The sequence below is a fragment of the Mustelus asterias genome, chromosome 17 (genome assembly GCF_964213995.1).
Source record: "Mustelus asterias chromosome 17, sMusAst1.hap1.1, whole genome shotgun sequence".
Lineage (NCBI taxonomy): Eukaryota > Metazoa > Chordata > Chondrichthyes > Carcharhiniformes > Triakidae > Mustelus > Mustelus asterias.
Window position 1 is genome coordinate 60742920 of NC_135817.1, and position 20933 is coordinate 60763852.

Here is a 20933-nt window from a genome sequence, read left to right on the forward strand (position 1 = left end):
GGATAAAAAAGGACACTGGCGACAAGGAGCGGATGAATTTCTTTTCAAGTAAAAAAAGGAAAAGGCAATCAGAGCTGTACTTACCAACTGAAAACTTTCATACTTTTGATGTTGGGGCAGAATCAACATCAGGTCAGCTGATTGTTGTTGGACAGAAAAATAGAAAAAGGCCCATACCGAAAATGAACACTGGCACCCCAGGGAGTTCAGGCTGCAGAACCCGCCACTGGTGCGGTTAGATGAGGCATAGAGGTAGAGCAAAATAGAGAGAGAGAGATTTTATTCATTGCATTAAATCGAAGAAAAGATGCTACAGTTGGCTCATATTATGATTTGAAAAATAATCTGGAACATTGAGATTAAGGGAAGCTGCTGTGGAATGTTGCTGAGCAGGTTTCGGTATCCCTGTAAAATGGCAGGAAAATTTGGTACCATTGGGAAATTTGAGGAAGAAGCCAAGAATTGGAAGTCTGAAACAGAAAGTTTTCAGTATTATGTTCTGGCAAACAAGATTCCTGAGGATCATAGAAATCATAGAAACCCTACAGTGCAGAAGGAGGCCATTCGGCCCATCGAGTCTGCACCGACCACAATCCCTCTAACCTATGCATCCCAGGACTCTAAGGGGCAATTTTTAACCTGGCCAATCAACCTAACCCACACATCTTTGGACTGTGGGAGGAAACCGGAGCACCTGGAGGAAACCCACGCAGACACGAGGAGAATGTGCAACCTCCACACAGACAGTGACCTGAGCTGGGAATCGAACCCGGGACCCTGGAGCAGCAGTGCTAACCACTGCGCTATCGTGCCGCCCCATATATAGCGGTGCCTGTGTTTCTTAGCACAATTGATTGTAAAACGTTTAGTTTACTCTGGAGTTTGGTCTGAGAAACAGGGTAGCAAAACATATCAAAAATTAGCTGAGATACGAGAGGACCATTAAATATTGAGGAGCAGTTTAGGTTCCATAAGATAAATCAGCTCGAATGAGAAAATATAGCACAGCTTGTTGCGATCCTAAAGCACCTTGTGAATTTGGTGATTTTCTGGATGATACGGTCAGAGACCATTTGGTTTGTGGGCTGACGAATGAGGCGAAACGGTGGAGATTGCTAACAGAATGGAATTTGGATCTGAAAGCAGCTTTGGAGTTGGCCATTTTGATGGAACTTGCTGCTCAGGGGGCTTCTCAGGTCAGAGTAGGTGTGAGGATCCGTAAAATGACTGCTGCCCAGAGAGAGTTTACCCAGCAACAGGTGTGTCACCGCTGTGCAAAAATGGGCCATTCACAGGCTGAGTGCTGGAGGAAAGACAGTCAATGCAAAAATTGTGGCTAAATTGGTCACGTAGCATGAGCTTGCTAACAGAAACCAGCTTCTCCAGGAAGGAATGTCCGAAGAAGAAAACAGGACACACACTAGAAAGGAAGAATAAAAAGAATTTTACAAATAATGTGGAAGAAAAAAAATCACAATAAGAACCATGAAGACACAGCACATAAATCTGACGAAGAATTGAAATTAAATGGACTTTCAGTTCAAGGTAAATCACATCGGTTCTGGGTAGCTCCAAGTGTAAATGGACAACCTGTCAGAATGAAGGTCAACATGGGGGCTGCCATCTCCATAATTCCTAAGACAACAAAAATTGAATCACCTACCATTAAAGCCAGCAGATGTCATCCTGAGGACCTACACCAAGGAAGTAGTAGTGCCTTTAAGGGGATACATCATAGTCAGAGTTGAGTTAAATGGGCAAACTGCAGAGCTACCACTTCATGTTGTTTGAGGACATTTTCCAGCTTTTTTTGACTGCTCTTGACTAGAGACGATAAAGTTTAACTGGATTGCTGCGAACAGATTAGTCGATTCTAAAACAGATAGCATAAGAACATAAGAACTAGGAGTAGGCCATTTGGCCCCTGCTCCGTCATTCAATAAGATCATGGCTGATCTTTTGTGGACTCAGTTCCACTTACCCACCCACTCATCATGGCCCTTAATTCCTTTACTGTTCAAAAATTTATCTATCCTTGCCTTAAAAACAAACATTCAATGAGGTAGCCTCAAGTGCTTCACTGGGCAGGGAATTCCACAGATTTACAATCTTTTGGGTAAAGAAATCCCTCCTCAACTCAGTCCTAAATCTGCTCCCCCTTATTTTGAAGCTATGCCCCCTAGTTCTAGTTTCACTCACCAATAGAAACAACCTCCCTGCTTCTATCTTATCTATTCCCTTCATAATTTTATATGTTTCTATAAGATCCCCATCATTCTTTGAAATTCCAAATTCCTGATCTATAGAAAATTTTAGAGAAATATAGTTGTGTATTTGAAGAGACCTTAGGATCCATGAAAGGTATACTGGTGGCATTTAAAATCAAACAAAACAATCAGTCAAAGTGAATATAATTCCAAAACACTTGTTTTGAAAAGAAGAATAAGTTTTGGCACACAGCTGTACCACGAGTGAAAAGTGGATTCCTGCAACTCTATTGGCTCGAACTGGCCCTATCTCCTATGAAGTACAAACTGAAGATGAATTAGCCTGGAGACAATCAGTCGTTAGCTACACGCATCAATATACTAGTACTGTGTAGGCCAGAACTACCTTTGGATGAACCGCCGTCAATACCATTGGATACTATGACTGCGCCTTTGGGTCAATCAGCAGAAACCGAGGTTGCTGAGGAATTCTTTGCTGATACTAGTTTACCTTCTGCAAAAGAAACTGTTAAACCTTCCAGGGTAGAGACATCCTCTGAAGAACTGAAGAACAACCAAATCCCTGAAGTGTGCTGATAACCAGTGCGGAATAGACACTCACCTAATCATCTTTCCTATTAACTGTATTATTACTGTGTAATGATGCATTGCCTGCCCTTGTATATATGTTTTGATGACCATGTAAAATACTCTGGCTATTTGTTGTTCTGGGACTTTATGAGTAAAGGGGAGGGATATTATATATTTGGGGCTCTTGTGTTGTGCTGTCATGTTAAGAGTCTAGTCACGTGTATAGTTTGTGACATCAATCGCTGATTCACGGGCTTTTGCCTAGTCTAGATCAAGACTCTTTAGAGTCAACAGCTCATCAATAAACCTGTGTTGGTTTCACCCAATCCTCCCACTGTCACTTTGTGTTCTTTTATCCAACAAGTGCAGCATATAACACCTTTCTGCTCTTGAATGCTTGCTTAGCTGAACATTTTTAAAATAAAGAATTCACAAGAGTGTAAGGTCCAAAATGGCAATGCTGGCATCAAATCAGCATTAATCGTTGATAGGTGTTATGACCTGCCTACTCTGTTTACTTCCAATACCTGCCCCAAAACTGGAAAATCCCACCCGAGATCCACGGACCTTTCCATGGACCGCCCCTCACTCGCTAAAATTCCGTAGTGGGCGGAATGGGAAAATTCGCCCCTTGGTCCCTTGCTAACCAAGATACTGTTAGGCATGGACTATGCTGGACATAAGCAGAAGCAGCGAGGGCTTACTTTGGTACTAAAATGGCACCAGTAGTGCCAAAACTACTGGTGTCAGTAGTTTTGGCACTACTGGTGCTATTTTAGACAACTACATTCTTCCATGTATTTTAGACAAAATACATTCTTCCATGTACTTTGACAACTCCACCAGCAAGCCTATTAATGCTAGTTATAATCCGCCATGTAAACAATCATTTCTAAGAGAATATGTGGGGCATCTGTAACCGTCAACAAATGTAGAAAGAGACTGAAGTGGATAATTATATTGAATTTTAGTGCACTTGAAACACAGGCATCTCTAAAAAGATTAAACAATTTTGAACCATTAAAACCTGTAACATTACGGAAGTTTTGGGCTACTTAAAAGTAGGAGAGCGTTATTGTTGTTAGTTTTACAACATTCATTGCAAGACTTGGGATTGCCAAGCTACCAAGTAGTCAAATCAAATGAATCCAAATCTTGTGATGAGATACAAACTGGCGTAACTAAACGTTCACTTTGCAAGAGGCTAAGAATTCAATCTAAGTTGTTGAAGTTTATATGTTAGCGTCACAGGTAGGCTTACATCATGGCTGAAGATGTCACAATCAACTTTTGTTAAACAAGGAGATAAAGTAAAATCACAGAATCCCTGCAGTGCAGAAGGAGGCCATTTGGCCCATCAAGCCTGCACCGATAAACAATCCCAACCAGGCCCTATCCCCGCAACCCCACGTATTTACCCTCCTAATCCCACTGACACTAAGGGGCAATTTATCATGGGCTATCAACCTAACCCGCACATCTTTCTGTGGGACTGTGGGAGGAAACCAGAGCATCCGGAAGAAACCCACGCAGACACAGGGAGAATGTGCAAACTCCACACAGACAGTCACCCATGGTGGGAATTAAACCCGGGTTCCTGGTGCTCTGAGGCAGCAGCGCTAACCACTGTGCCACCGTGCTGCCCAAATTAGGGATTGATTAATTACTGCCCTGAGAGTAATCATTTTGTAGAGCGTTTTAAATGCCCCCACCATCTTGGGAAAAAGCTGTAAATTTTCCACCCTACATTTTATTAGTTTTGCTTTGAGTGCCCGTGAAGGATCTAAATTTAGTCTGCAGAGTTCATATTCTTCGATATTGTAAAATAATTATCTTAGCCATTAACTTTTGCAAAGGAACCACATCTCAATATGTCTCCTAAAGGAATAAACTTATCATTTGACATCGATCTGAGTCCAGAACAGCTTCCAATGCACACACATCACTGCCTTCATATAACATCTGTAGAAGTAATCTGCTATTATTATTTCTGAATGTTGATACAAAATACAGTTGAAGATTGGATAGAAGTACAATATGATTTAATGTTGTCGACTGAATTTTGGTTAACATGTTTTAGTTGGTTTGAATCAGAAAATTTGAGCATTGTTTCAGATTGAGTTGACTGATACTGTGAGATGGACGTTAATGATGGCAGGGTTTGTTTTCCCTATTTCCTGGCCATTGTTCTTCCTAACAAACACGGTGCAAAAAAGATTAAACTCGCTGTTCTTTTCATTGGTGTCCAGCAGATCCTGTCAGTGCTCAACTATTGCCCTGTTTGCTTATATGACAACTGTCACTAGACTTTAAAATAGTTTGTTGTATTTGAGGCGATGGCCTAGTGGTACTTTCGCTAGACTATTAGTCCAGAAACTCAGCTAACATTCTGGGGGACCCGGGTTCGAATCCTGCCACGGCAGATTGATGAAATTTGAACTCAATTAAAAATATCTGGAATCAAGAATCGACTGATGACCATGAAACCATTGTCGATTGTCGGAAAGACCCATCTGGTTCACTAAAGGGAAGGAAATCTGCTGTCCTTACCTGATCTGGCCTACATGTGACTCCGGAGCCACAGCAATGGGTTGGCTCTCAACTGCCTTTCAAGGGCAACTAGGAATGGGCAAAAAATGCTGGCCGGCCAGCGATGCCCATGTCCCACGAATGAATAAAAAAAAACCAAAATGTTGGTAACACTTAACAAGTCAAGCTGCATCTGCAGAGAGAAGATGGTGGGATTAATGCTTTGTGTTGTATATGAAATGCTGTGAGCCATTTTTGAGTAACCTGACAAAGTACAATATATGTCCAAGATAGATAATATTAGGACAGTATAGTGGGTTCATTAGTATTGCTCAAGTGAAAAGTTAGATTTATGTTTTGGGGGACATATCTTTCTCCAGCTTACTACATATCTATTTCTCTTGATTAACCAGGGGATGAAAGGTTATTGGGAGAAGGCAGGAATATGTGGTTAAAGTTACAAATCACATCAGCCATGATTTTATTGAATGGTGGAGCAGACTCGATGAGCTGAGTGGCCTACTCCTGCTCCTAATTCATACGCTCATGTGCTTTTATTCTCAGATCTCCAGAATTTTCAGGTTTATGGGCAGCACGGTGGCACAGTGGTTAGCACTGCTGCCTCACAGTGCCAGGGACCCGTGTTCGATTCCCAGCTTTAGGTGCCTGTCTGTGTGGAGTTTGCACATTCTCCCCGTGTCTGCATGGGTTCCCTCCGGGTGCTCCAGTTTCCGCCCACAGTCCAAAGATGTGCGGGTTAGGTGGATTAGTGAATGTATACAGAATGTAGTTGAGGCCAAAACGTTGTCTAATTTGAAAAATAAATTAGATATAGCTCTTGGGGCTAAAGGGATCAAGGGAAATGGGAGGAAGAGGGGGATCAGGATATTGAATTTGATAATCAGCCATGATCAAGATAAATGGTGGAGCAAGCTTGAAGGGCTGAGTGGCCTACTCCTGCTTCTAGTTTCTATGTTTCTATGTTAAATGCGTGGGGTGAGGGCGGGGTTGGGCTTGGGTAAGATGCTCTGTCAGAGAGTTGGTTCAGACTCGATGGGCCGAATGGCCTTCTTCTGCACTGTAGGGATTCTATGATTCTTACATAAAAACTAGTATAAATTTAAATTTCTTTTTTCTAAAAGCCTTTAAGGAATTTTGGGGGAAAATATTGTACTAAATCATAGTTAAACGAAAGTTTAGAAATCAAACTACATTTTCTGAAAGAAACCCATGTACATAATAGTTAATTTGATCTGGTAGTTTCTATGCCGAATTGGATGCCATTTAGTGTTTCTTCAAGCTTACATCAACATCTATCTTGACACAAACATATTTTTTTGGCTACATGACAAAAGTGTCTTATTTTTCCTTTCAATTCCTCTTGAGCCTGCAAAAAAAGTTCTTTCATGTGCACCCAGCTTCCATCTGAAGCAAGTTCGCCATTAATCATTTCTCTTGACATCAATACAACAGCCTTGACTAAAACTATTGGCTTAATCAGCCACTTCCCTGAGGAAACTGGGGGCGGGGCGGGGGGGGTGGGGGGGAGGGCAAAAAAAAAAAATAGCCTCTTCTCGGGATGATTCAGAACAGGCCACGTTCATTTCTTTCCTCCCCAGTGCAGTGACTCTCTTTTTTTCGTTCGCCTTGCAGTCGCTTATACAGGAAACAATAACGGCTTAATCTCAACAAAAATTTCCTTCCTGCACTACAGCACTTTTCAGGTATTCAAAGGCCGCCAAAGAAATCGACTGCTACTTGAGCCAAGAATAAGCCATCGTGGCCAATTAGCCTCAGTTTTTTTTTGTGTGCTGGAGTTAAGGCTAAGAGCAGGAGAATACTTTTTTTTCTCCTTTCATGTCAATGTGTTCAAACTCTTTTGTGTATTTAATCTCAAACTAATTATGATTACTGACAGCTGCAGATGCCTCAACCTCATGGGTTTAGTGTGCATCTTGTAGCTACTCTGTGCGGTAAGCTGATGGTTTGGAAAATCCAGAAGTGAAGCACTGATTGCCTGCATGTTGCATTTTACTTTCCTCACCTTGTTTAAAATCATCACTGCTCTCTTCCAGCACCATACTTCTTTTTTTCTCATAGTGGCTGCTCTACGTTAGGGACATTATTGTCGCTTGATATGGTTGGAGATGTAGCGGGGTACAAATTTGGCTCAGCTGGTTGCGCTGAATGGGAGATAATTTGAAGTTTATTTATTAGTGTCACAAGTAGATTTACATTAACACTGCACTGAAGTTACTGTGAAAATCCAGTACACTGAGGGAGAATTTAGCATGGCCAATGCACCTAACCAGCACGTCTGGTTAGGCCATAGAAGACAGAGGGTAGCAGTGGAGGGGTCTTTTTCTGATGGGAGGTCTGTGACTAGTGGTGTTCCGCAGGGCTCTGTACTGGGACCTCTGCTGTTTGTGATATATATAAATGATTTGGAGGAAGATATAGTTGGTCTGATTAGTAAGTTTGCGGACGACACAAAGATTGCTGGAGTTGCGGATAGTGATGAACATTGTCAGAGAATACAGCAGGGTATAGATAGGCTGGAAAATTGGGCGGAGAAATGGCAGATGGAATTTAATCCAGATAAATGCGAAGTGATGCATTTTGGTAGATCTAATGCAGAGGGGGGAGCTATACAATAAATGGCAGAACCATCAGGAGTATAGACACACAGAGGGATCTGGGTGTGCAAGTCCATAGATCCTTAAAGGTGGCAGCACAGGTGGAAAGGGTGGTGAAGGCGGCATATGGCATGCTTGCCTTTATTGGACGGGGCATAGAGTATAAAAGTTGGCATATGATGTTGCAGTTATATAGAACGTTGGTTAGGCCACATTTGGAATACTGCGTCCAGTTCTGGTCGCCACACTACCAGAAGGATGTGGAGGCTTTGGAGAGAGTGCAGAAAAGGTTTACCAGGATGTTACCTGGTATGGAGGGTATTAGCTATGAGGAGAGATTGAGTAAACTAGGGTTGTTCTCCCTGGAAAGACGAAGGTTGAGGGGCAACCTAATAGAAGTTTATAAAATTATGAAGGGCATAGATAGGGTGAACAGTTGGAAGCTTTTTCCCAGGTCAGAAATGACAAACACAAGGGGTCACAAGTTCAAGGTAAAGGGGGCAAAGGTTCAATACAGATATGCGGGGAACTTTTTTTACACAGAGGGTGGTGAGGGCCTGGAATGCGCTACCAAGCAAGGTGGTTGAGGCAGACACGCTAGGATCATTTAAGACTTATCTAGATAGCCACATGAACTGACTGGGAATAGAGGGATACAAACGGATGGTCTAGTTAGGAACACATGATCGGTGCAGGCTTGGAGGGCCGAAGGCCCTGTTCCTGTGCTGTATTGTTCTTTGTTCTTTTTCTTTGTTCAGACTGTTGGAGGAAACCAGGGCACCCAGAGGAAACCCGCGCAGATATGGGGAGATGTACAGACTCTGTACAGACTGTGACCCAAGCCAGAATCAAACAGGGGTCCCTGGTGCTATGAAGTAGCAATGTTAACTACTGTGCCACCCACATACTGAAATATGCTATCCCATCTCACATTCCACCAGGAAAACAATTCACTATTGCCCATTTTAGAACAAAGAACAATACAGCACCAGAACAGGCCCTTCTGCCCACTAAGCCTGTGCCAACATACGGTTCCATCCCTCTGTTCGCCGTCTGTTCATGTGTCTATCAAGATACACCTTGAACATTGCTAATGTGCCTGCTTCCACCACCTCCACTGGCAATATGTTCCAGGCACCCACCACCTCTGTGTGAAAAGTTTTCATGTGGAGATGCCGGCGTTGGACTGGGATGAACACAGTAAGAGTTTTAACAACACCAGGTTAAAGTCCAACAGGTTTATTTGGTAGCAAATACCATTAGCTTTCGGAGCGCTGCTCCTTCGTCAGATGGAGTGGAAATGTGCTCTCAAACAGGGTACAGAGACACAAAATCAAGTTACAGAATACGGATTAGAATGCGAATCTCTACAGCCAACCAGATCTTAAAGATATAGACAACGTGGGTGGAGGGAGCATTAAGCATAGATTAAAGAGATGTGTATTGTCTCCAGACAGGATAGCCCGCAAGTCCAGGAGGCAAGCTGTGGGAGTTACTGATAATGTGACATAAATCCAACATCCCGGTTTAGGCCGTCCTCATGTGTGCGGAACTTGGCTATCAGTTTCTGCTCAGCGACTCTGCGCTGTCGTGTGTCGTGAAAGTTTTCGCCACCCGTCGCCCTCATACATGACCATCAGAGATCAATTTATACCCCAATGTATCAGTTGTCCCCATTGGCCCTGGGATTTTGTTACCCCATTTTCAGGTAAAGTTAAAGTTTATTTATTAGTCACAAGTAAGGCTTACATTAACACTGCAATGAAGTTACTGTGAAATTCCCCTAGTCACCACACTCCAGCACCTGTTCGAGTCACACAGCACATCTTTCAGACTGTGGGAGGAAACCGGGACACCCGGAGGAAACCCACGCAGACATGGGGAGAACGTGTGAACTCTAAACATACAGTGACCCAAGCTGGGAATTGAACCCGGGTCCCTGGCACTGTGAGGCAGCAGTACTGACCACTATGCCACCGTGCCACCTCCAAAGGTATACAACACTTTTGGCATATGCACAATTTGCTTCACAAACGTCACTGGCAGGGGAGGGGACAATCGTATCACACATTTACACCGACGTAACATGCAACTTTGCAGTTCTCACAATACTTTCTGCTCCCGTCGCTAAACCTGCCTGCTGTGAACGGGAGCAGACAATCCTAACCTTAATTTTAAGTTTTACGTAATCGGTTGAAAAATTATGGAGAAGGGAAAAGTCACTCTCTAAAACAGACATTTTGATTCTGGTAGGACAAAAATATATGTATATGGCTGCTCAATTATTCACCATTTTGAATGTATAAATCTGTGAGAAAGAACTGGAATTAATATCCATGGTGTCACACTTTCCCCTGACCTCCGAGTGTCACATTATCCATTTAGGCGCTATGATTATGAAATAGAAGTGACTTGTACGGGTTTTTTTTAAAGACAATAATAAATCTAAAAATTTTTTTATTTTGAAATGTCATTCCTTAAAAAAATTCTGAAAACTAATAAAGTGTGAAAAAAACACATGATTCAGTTATGAACTGTGCTACAGTTGCCTTCAGGAACTGTTAGTAGTGACATTGGTTGTGTTTGGTCAAAGTTGCACAAGGATCTCGCTTCGCTCCTTGACCCCAAGTAAATATATAAATTATTGAAGTATATATATATATATATATATATATATATATATATATACTGATTTTTTTTTAACGTCTACTTGTGAGCGTAAAGGATTGAGTTCAAAGAATTTGTCTAAGGTTTAATTGACTCATTATTATTGAGAGGCCTGTTAAAAATGAAAAGAACTTTTGAAAGAGGATGCCAGAAGGGAAAAATGAGGCAGCAGCTTGAAGGGCGGATTAAAGATTACTGAAAGTTGACAGTTGTTTCGCTGTAAATAAGGAGGAACCTCATTCTCAAGGGAATCAGCTGGGCCCACGGCAACCACAAGTATCCACCTCTTCTTCGAAGATAGATGATACAGATGTGAATGTGATGACCTCCCCTGAGAATATTACAGAGCCTGAAATCATAATCTGAAGGATATAGATACACAAAGTCCAATTGTAAACTGTGAGGAAGAAAGTGCAGAACTTCCAATGCACGTAGACAATTTGGTGGAGTGGGCAGATAGGTGGCAGATGAGGTTTAATGCGGAGAAGTGTGAGGTGATGCATTTTGGTGGCAAAAACATGGTTGGACAACATACACTAAAAGGTACAATTCTCAAGGGGGTGCAGGAGTTGGGGGATGTGGATGTATATGTGCATAGATCACTGAATGTGACAGGACAGGTAGAGTGAGAAGTTAGTAAGGCTTATCGTATCTTGGGTTTTATTAATAGGGCATAGAATATAAAAGCTGAGTTATACTGAACTTAAACAAGACACTAGTTAGACCTCAGATGGAATATTGTGTACAGTTCTGTGCACTAAACTATAGGAAGGATGTGAACATATTAGAGAGAGTGAGGAAGAGGTTTACAAGAATGATTCCAGAGATGAGAAACTTCAATTATGAAGTTAGAACAACCTGTCCTGGTCCCTCCACGCTGGCGCTATTAAGAAAGCCCACCAATGCCTCTACTTTCTCAGAAGACTAAGGAAATTTGGCATGTCTGTTACGACTCCCACCAACTTTTACAGGTGCACCATAGAAAGCATTCTTTCTGGTTGCATCACAGCTTGGTATGGCTCCTGCTCTGACCAAGACTGCAAGAAACTACAAAGGGTCGTGAACGAAGCACAGTCCATCAAGCAAACCAGCCTCCCATCTACCGACTCTGTCTATACTTCCCACTGCCTCGGAAAAGCAGCCAGCATAATCAAGGACCCCACGCATCCTGGACATACTTTCTTCCACCTTCTTCCATTGGGAAAAAGTCTGAGGTCATGTAGCAATTGACTCAAGAACAGCTTCTTCCCTGCTGCCATCAGACTTTTGAATGGACCTACCTTGCATTAAGCTGATCTTTTTCTACAGCCTAGCTATGGCTGTAACCCTATATTCTGCATTCTGTCCTTTCCTTCTCTATGAATGGTATGCTTTGTCAGTATACCGTGCAAGAAACAATACTCTTCACTGTATACTAATAGAGTGGTTAGCACTGCTGCTTCACAGCTCCAGGGTCCCGGGTTCGATTCCCGGCTCGGGTCACTGTCTGTGTGGAGTTTGCACATTCTCCTTGTGTCTGCGTGGGTTTCCTCCGGGTGCTCCGGTTTCCTCCCACAGTCCAAAGATGTGCGGGTTAGGTTGATTGGCCAGGTTAAAAATTGCCCCTTAGAGTCCTGGGGTGTGTAGGTTAGAGGGATTAGCAGGTAAATATGTGGGGGTAGGGCCTGGGTGGGATTGTGGTCGGTGCAGACTCGATGGGCCGAATGGCCTCCTTCTGCACTGTAGGGTTTCTATGATTTCTATGATTTCTATGACTACAGGTTTCTTAATTTGCATGTATGAAAACTTTTAATGCACAGCACGACAAGAGCAAGGACACTTACTAAATGGAAGCAGCAGTGCCACCTCCACAAAACTTCAGCCCACAGACTTCAGTTCCATACCCGGTAATGATATTAAAATAGGGATTTCAATATTCAAATCAGCTCGACGCCGATTTCCAGTGCGGAGCTGACAACACCGGAAATCCAGTGCAGAGACCATGGTGCCCAGTAGGGAACCCGCTAAACGGCCTCTGCTTATGTTTCCTGGCCCGTTGCTGGGAGAATCGCCCCCACAATTTTTGTGGGCCATAGATTCAATCCAATCATCAAAATAGAACAAATCCTTATTCTGGCCAGCAGAGTCACATCACTGGTGAGTTGCTAGCCTCATGTTGCAAATGTAAATCTTGACATTGGTTGACAATTGTGGACTCATGGAATTGCCCAATATCAGCTCCCTGCACAAAACCAGGAAACCCAGAGCCAGCACTAACAGAGTGTTTGCCACTCTACACTCTTGAGTACCTATAGAAAAAGCATCAAATTCCTAACTAAATATTGGAAAACCACTCTGCACCATCATCATATATTATCCAGTCTAACTAATTAGTGGAAAAATTATTGCTGTCCAATGACTCTACTGAATGTTTGCCACACAATCTTGCAAAGGTTATCTTGTTACACACACTAAGCCTCGGGGAAGAATTGAACATTATTTTCCCTTTTGATTTTATGGTGGATAATGAACAATTATATGGCAGTGAGCTCCCAGAGAGGTTCAGGTGACACCATAAACCACAGGACCTAAGCTCAAGATGGGTTCATAACCGTTATTTGAACTGGAGATTAAATTACAACCTGCAATCACTCTTGTATTTGTTATCTTTTAAAATATTACTGTGAAATTAATGGAGATGGATTTGCTTAATTTTCTTACTTGGTGGGCAGGGAACTCCGTGTAATGTGCCGGTGATGTTAAGTGACCATTTGAAAATGATTACCAACAAGTAACAGCCAGTGAATGCCGAACACTCTACATTCTGGCCTTCATCACCGAGTACAATTTCACTCCTGTTTATTTCTGCTCATTTCCATTCTATGACTCCATTTCATTCTGTTGCAACTTAAACAGCACAACCATCTGATGAGTCAGATGGAGTGAGGATGTACGTAAGCTGATCCGTCTGCTGTTCTGGGATGAAGCACCCAGTGACAATCAAGGAGCGACTCATTTTGCAGCTGGATGGAGAAAAGGGGCAGCACGGTGGCACAGTGGTTAGCACTGCTGCCTCACAGCGCCAGGGACCCGGGTTCAATTCCCGGCTCGGGTCACTGTCTGTGCGGAGTCTGCGCGTTCTCCCTGTGTCTGCATTGGTTTCCTTCGGGTGCTCTGGTTTCCTCCCACAGTCCAAAAAACGTGCTGGTTAGGTGCTTTGGCTATGCTAAATTTTCCCTCAGTGTATCTGAACAGGCGCCGGAGTGGGGGACAAGGGGATTTTCACAGTAACTTCATTACAATGTTAATAAAAGTTTAAAGTTTATTTATTAGTCACAAGTAGGTTTACATTAACATGGCAATGAAGTTACTGTGAAAATCCCCTAGTCGTCACATTCCGGCGGCTGTTCGGGTCAATGCACCTAATGTAAGCCTATTTGTGACACTAATTGTGGTGAACCATAGATGGTTACCACTATGGGTACTTGTACATATGTTACTCTTGTTACTGTTGGGGTGTTCCACCTGTTAGCATTGTTCTGTGGTACACTCCGTTTGGCTCCGCCTTCTTACAGGAGTATAAAGGTCACTGCTACTTCCTAGTGGCCCTTAGTCTGGGATAGTATTGTTAAGCAGTATGCTCTATTCTTGTTGCGAATAAAAGCCTTTATTCCCGGGTACATCCTAGCCTCCCGAGTGAATTAATCGCGCATCACATAAATAAACTTTAGGATTGCATATGATTCATACTGGAACTCATGGTTAGAAACTCTCACATGGCAACAGCTGTGTGTAACACAGGAGTAAGATCATCTTCTTGGATTTGTTTCCGAGTTGGCTGATCTGAGTCAGGGTTATGACAACCCTGACAACCTTAGTGCCTGAGAGTTGGAAAGGGGAAATAAAAGCCAGGCCTCCCACTCCTGATCACTATGCAGCAATTCTTTTTTTTTTGGGGGGGGGATGTTTTTAAAGATAAAGGTGGGCTCAATTGCAACGTCCCTCCTGTCAAATAGCCCACCAGCACCCATCCAAAGCTAATGCGAGAAATTGGACACTTGGACAAAAATAACAAAGGGTGGCTATTTTCTGTGCAAAGAGACTTTACATAAGTTTCCTCCTTCAGGAAGAGAGAATATCTGATGTGTGGGAAGAACTCAAGCCACAACTGGTAAAATTAGACTGTGAACATACACACTGCAGATTTATTACTTAATGCAGTGAGTGATGCGGACTTTTACAGCAAGTCCAAGTATTATTAATAATTTCAGGCAAATTGACTGAAGACTGAGTTGAAAATTGATTAAAAGGTAGAGCTAACTAAAATAAATTAGATGGCTGGATCATCTATTTAAACATCTAGGAGAAATTTGGCTCTGTCTGGTCTATAACATAATCCTATCTTTATAAACGAGAGCTTGATTTTGCTTTAGATTTTGTAATTAGTGATTGCAAGTATTACTTCCTGACATTGATTTGATTTGATTTATTATTGTCACATGTATTGCCATACAGTGAAAAGTATTGTTTTGTGTGCACTATACAGACAAAACATACCGTTCATAGAGAAGGAAATGAGTGCAGAATGTAGTGTTACAGTCAGAGCTAGGGTGTAGAGAAAGATCAACTAATGCAAGGTAAGTCCATTCAAAAGTCTGACAGCAGGGAAGAAGCTGTTCTTGAGTCGGTTGGTACGTGACCTCAGACTTTTGTACCTTTTTCTCGAAGGAAGAAGGTGGAAGAGAGAATGTCTGGAGTGCATGGGGTCCTTAATTATGTGGCTGCTTTGCCGAGGCATTGGGAAGTGTAGACAGTGTCAATGGATGGGAGGCTGGATTGCGTGATGGATTGGGCTACATTCACGACCTTTTGTAGTTTCTTGCGATCTTGGGCAGAGCAGGAGCCATACCAAGCTGTGGTACAACCAGGAAGAATGCTTTCCATGATACATCTGTAAAAGTTGGTGAGAGTCGTAGATGACATGCCAAATTTCCTTAGTCTTCTGAGAAAGTAGAGGCGTTGGTGGGCTTTCTTAACTATAGTGTCAGCATGGGGGGGGAGGTATCAGGACAGGTTGTTGGTGATCTGGACACCTAAAAACTTGAAGCTCTTGATCCTTTCTACTTCGTCCCCATTGATGTAGACAAGGGCATGTTCTCCTTTATGCTTCCTGAAGTCGATGCCTATCTTCTATGTTTTGTTGACATTGAGGGAGATATTATTGTTGCCGCACCAGTTCACCAGATTCTCTATCTCATTCCTGTACTCTGTCTCATCATTGTTTGAGATCCGACCCACTACGGTGGTGTCGTCAGCAAACTTGAAAATCGAATTGGAGGGGAATTTGGTCACACAGTCATAGGTGTATAAGGAATATAGTAGGGGGCTGAGAACACAACCTTGTGGGGCACTGGTGTTGAGGATGATTGTGGAGGAGGTGTTGTTGCCTATCCTTACTGATTGTGGTCTGTGAATTAGGAAGTTCTGGATCCAGTCGCAAAGGGAGGAGTCAAGGCCCAGGCCATGGAGTTTGGAGATGAGTTTCGTGGGAATAATAGTGTGGAAGGCTGAGCTGTAGTCAATATATAGGAGTCTGACATAGGTGTCCTTGTTATCTAGGTATTCCAGGGTTGAGTGCAGGGCCAGGGAAATGGCGTCCGCTGTGGACCTGTTGTGGCAGTAGGCAAACTGTAGTGGATCCAGGTAGTCCGGGAGGCTGGAATTGATTCGTGCCATAACTAACCTTTTGAAGCACTTCATAATGATGGATGTCAGAGCCACTGGACGATAGTCATTAAGGCACGCTGCTTGGTTTTTCTTAGGTACCGGGATGATGGTCGTCTTCTTGAAGCAGATCGGGACCTCATATAAAGAGAGGTTGAAGATGTCTGCGAATACCCCCGCCAGCTGATCCGCGCAGGATCTGAGTGCACGTCTGGGTACCCCATCCGGGCCAGTTGCTTTCCGTGGGTTGACCTTCAAGAAAGCTGCTCTGACATCGGCAATGATGACCCCAGATACAGGTTCATCCAGGGCTTCCAGGGTGGAGGGCATGCTCTCGCTGACCTCTTGCTCAAAACGAGCGTAGAATGCATTGAGCTCATCAGAGAGCATGCGTTGGAGCCGGCAGTTTTACATGCCTTAATCTTGTAGCCTGTTATGACTTGCAGACCTTGCCATAGTCGGCGGGGGTCGGTGTGGCTAGCCTGGGACTCTAGCTTGGTCCGGTACTGTCTTTTGGCATCTTTGATGGATCCCCTTAGATACATTGATATTCCCATGTTTGTGAATTGTATTTCTCAGTTCAGAACTGTTTGATCTGAATCAAGTGTTCATTGGTTGTTATTATTCTGTCTCACAACACCAGGTGAAAGTCCAACACTCGTGATTCCAAATAAACCTGTTGGACTTTAACCTGGTGTTGTGGGACTTCTTACTGTGCCCACCTTAGTCCAACGCCGGCATCATGGTTATTATTCTGAAACAGCTCTGCTGGCTGAAAGATTCATCTGTGTCAGGGACTGCTGTTGGTCATTTGTTGAATGATTGCTTGGAATCCCTTTGCTTGACAACATCTTGACTATCTGAAATTCTACAGGGATTTTTGTATATTTGCCTGCAGAAGGGATTAGATTGGCCACGCTGCATGCTCAGCCATTTCCAGTGCACAAATGTACAGGTTTGGTGGATTGGCAATGCGACAATGCCTTTAATGTCCAAAGATGTGTAGGTGAGTGGATTAACCATGGTAAACGCTTGGGGTTATGGGGATAGGGCAAAGGGGAAGACCTGGGTGGAATGCTTTGCCGGAGAGATGGTGTCGACTCGCTGGGCCGAATGGTCTCTTTCTACATTGTAGGGATTCTATGGTTCTATTCTATAGAAGTTCACAAAACCTTTTGCTGTATGAAGTCAGATTCATCCCTTTTGTCAAAATTGGCAGATCTTAATGCAATTGCTGCATTCCCACAGCTGAGATGTGGCACTGTGGCGGATCTATCTTATCTTTTTTTATTCACTTGCAGGATGTGGGCAAACCTGGCCAGGTCATTCTTAGTTGTCTTTGAGAAGGTGGTGTTGAGCTGCCTTCTTCAACTGCTGCGGTCCCTGAGGTGTAGGCACACCCGCAGTGCTGTTAGGGAGGAAATTCCTCCCTATTTTGACCCAGCGACAGTGAAGGAAGAGATATATTTCCAAGTCAGGAAGGTGATTGACTTGGAGGGGAAACTCAGGTGGTGGTGTTTCCACGTGACTGCTGCCCTTGTCCTTCTAGATTGTTGTGGGCTTGGAAGATATTGCCTAAGTAATCTGGGTGAGTTCCTGCAGTGCATCTCATACGCACTGCTGTTTCTGTTTATTGGTGGCGGAGGCATTGAATGTTTGTGGAAGGGGTAACAATCAAGTGGGTTGCTTTGACCTGGATAATGTCAAGATTCTTGAGTGTTGTTGGAGCTGCACTCATCCAAGCAAGTGGAGAGTGTTCCATCGCACTCCTGAGTTTTGCCTTGTAGATGGTGGACAGACTTTGGGGAGTCAGGTGGTGAGTTACTTAGCACAGGATTCCTAGCCTCTGACCTGCTCTTGCATTTATGTGGCTGGTCCTGTTCAGATTCCAGTTAATGGTAACCCGCAGGATGTTTATAGTGGGGGATTCAGTGATGGTAATGCCATTGAATGTCAAAGGGGCGATTATTAGATCCTCTCTTGTTGGAGGTGGTCAATGCCTGCAATTTGTATGATGTGAATGTTACTTGCCACTTGTCAGCCCAAGCCTGGATATTGTCCAGGTCTGGCTACATTTGGGCGTGGACTGCCTCAGTATCTGAGGAATCACAAATGGTGCTGAACATTTTGCAGTCATCGGCGAACATCCCAACTTCGGATGGAAGAAAGGTCATTGCTGAAGCAACCTAAGATGGTTGGGCTTAGGATACCACCTTGAGGAACTCCTACAGTGATGTCCTGGAACTGAGATGATTGACATCCAACCACCACAACCTTTGCGCCAGGTATGATTCCAACCAGTGGAGGGTTTCTCCTTGATTCCCATTGATTCCAGTTTTGCTCGGGCTCCTTGATGTCATACCCAGTCAAATGCTGCCTTGATGTCACCTCACCTCTGGAATTCAACTCCTTTTGTCCCTGTTTGAACCAAGGCTGTAATGAGGTCAGGATCTGAGTGACCCTGACGGAACCCAAAGTGACCATACGTGAGCAGGTTACTGCTGAGTAAGTGCCTCTCAATAGCACTATTGACCCCTTCCATGACTTTACTGATGATCAAGATTGGACTGATGGGGCGGTATTTGGTTGGGTGGATTTGTCCTATTTCATGTTTACAGGACGTATCTGGGCAACTTTCCACATTTTAGGGTAGATGCCAGTGTCGTAACTGCACTGGAACAGCTTGGCTACAGGCATGGCAAGTTCTGGAGCATAAGGCTTCAGTACTATTGCTAGAATATTGTTAGGGCCTGTAGCCTTTGCAGTATTAAGTGCCTTCAGTTGTTTATTGATATCACATGGAGTGAATCGAATTGGCTAAAGACTGACATCTGTGATGCTGGGGAGCTCCGGGGAGGCCGAGATGTATCATCCACTTGGCACTTCTGGCTGAAGAATGTTGCAAAGCTTCAGATTTATCTTTTGCACTGATGTACTGGGCTCTTCCATCATTGAGAATGGAGATATTTGTGGAGCCTCCTCTTCCAATGAGTTGTTTAATTGTCCAGCACCATTCACAACTGGATGTAGCAGGACTGCAGATCATAGAATCATAGAATCCTGCAGAGCAGAAGGAGGCCATTTGGCCCATCGAGTCTACACCGACCACAATCCCACTCAGGCCCTATCCCCATGCATTTACCCGAGCTAGTCCTCCTGATACTAAGGGACAATTTAGCAAGGCCAATCCACCTAACCCGCTCATCTCTGGAGTGTGGGAGGAACCGGAGCACTCGGAGGCAACCCACACAGACACGGGGAGAATGTGCAAACTCCACACAGACAGTCACCCAAGCTGGGAATCAAACTCAGGTTCCTGGCGCTGTGATGCAGCAGTGCCAACCACTGTGCCACCATGCCGCCCAGATTGTAGATCTGATCCGTTGGTTGTTAGATTGCATAGCTCTGCTCAGCGAGCCCGACCTCTACTTGCTGCTAATGCTGTTTACCATGCAAATAATCCCATGTTATAGCTTCACCAGGTTGGAGCCCCATTCTTACGGACGCCTGGTGTGCTCCTGGCATGTCCTGCTGCACTCTACATTGAAGAAGGGTTGATTTGCTGGCTTGGTAGTAATGGTAGAGTAGGGGATATGCTGGGTCATGAGATTACAGATTATGGCTGAGTACAGTTCTGTTGCTGCTGATGGCCCTCAACACCTCACTGATGCTCAGTTTTTAACTGCTAGATCTGATGGATGTCTATCCCTTTAGGCATGGTTGTAGTGCTTGGGTCGCTGAGCAGAGCTACGCAATCCAACAACCACACAACATGATGGAGTATAACCTCAATGTGAAGATGGGACTTTGTCTCCACAAGGACCGTGCAGCGGTCACTCCTATCAATGCTGCCATGCAGGCAGGTTGGTGAGGATGAGGTCAAGTATGTTTTTTCCCTTTGTTGGTTCCCTAACCGCCTGCTCCAGACCCAGTCTAGCAGCTATGTCCTTTAGCTATGTCCTTCGCGCCACAGCGAAAAACCGCACCAACCTCCTCAGAAGACAAACACGGGACACAGTGGACAGAGTACCCTTCGTTGTCCAGTACTTCCCCGGAGCGGAGAAGCTACGGCATCTCCTCCGGAGCCTTCAACATGTCATTGATGAAGACGAACATCTCGCCAAGGCCATCCCCACACCCCCACTTCTTGCCTTCAAACAACCGCACAACCTCAAACAGACCATTGTCCGCAGCAAACTACCCAGCCTTCAGGAGAACAGTGACCATGACACCACACAACCCTGCCACAGCAACCTCTGCAAGACGTGCCGGATCATCGACACAGATGCCATCATCTCACGTGAGAACACCATCCACCAGGTACACGGTACATACTCTTGCAACTCGGCCAACGTTGTCGACCTGATACGCTGCAAGAAAGGATGTCCCGAGGCATGGTACATTGGGGGAACTATGCAGACGCTGCGACAACGGATGAATGAACACCGCTCGACAATCACCAGGCAAGACTGTTCTCTTCCTGTTGGGGAGCACTTCAGCGGTCACGGGCATTCGGCCTCTGATATTCGGGTAAGCGTTCTCCAAGGCGGCCTTCGCGACACACGACAGCGCAGAGTCGCTGAGCAGAAACTGATATCCA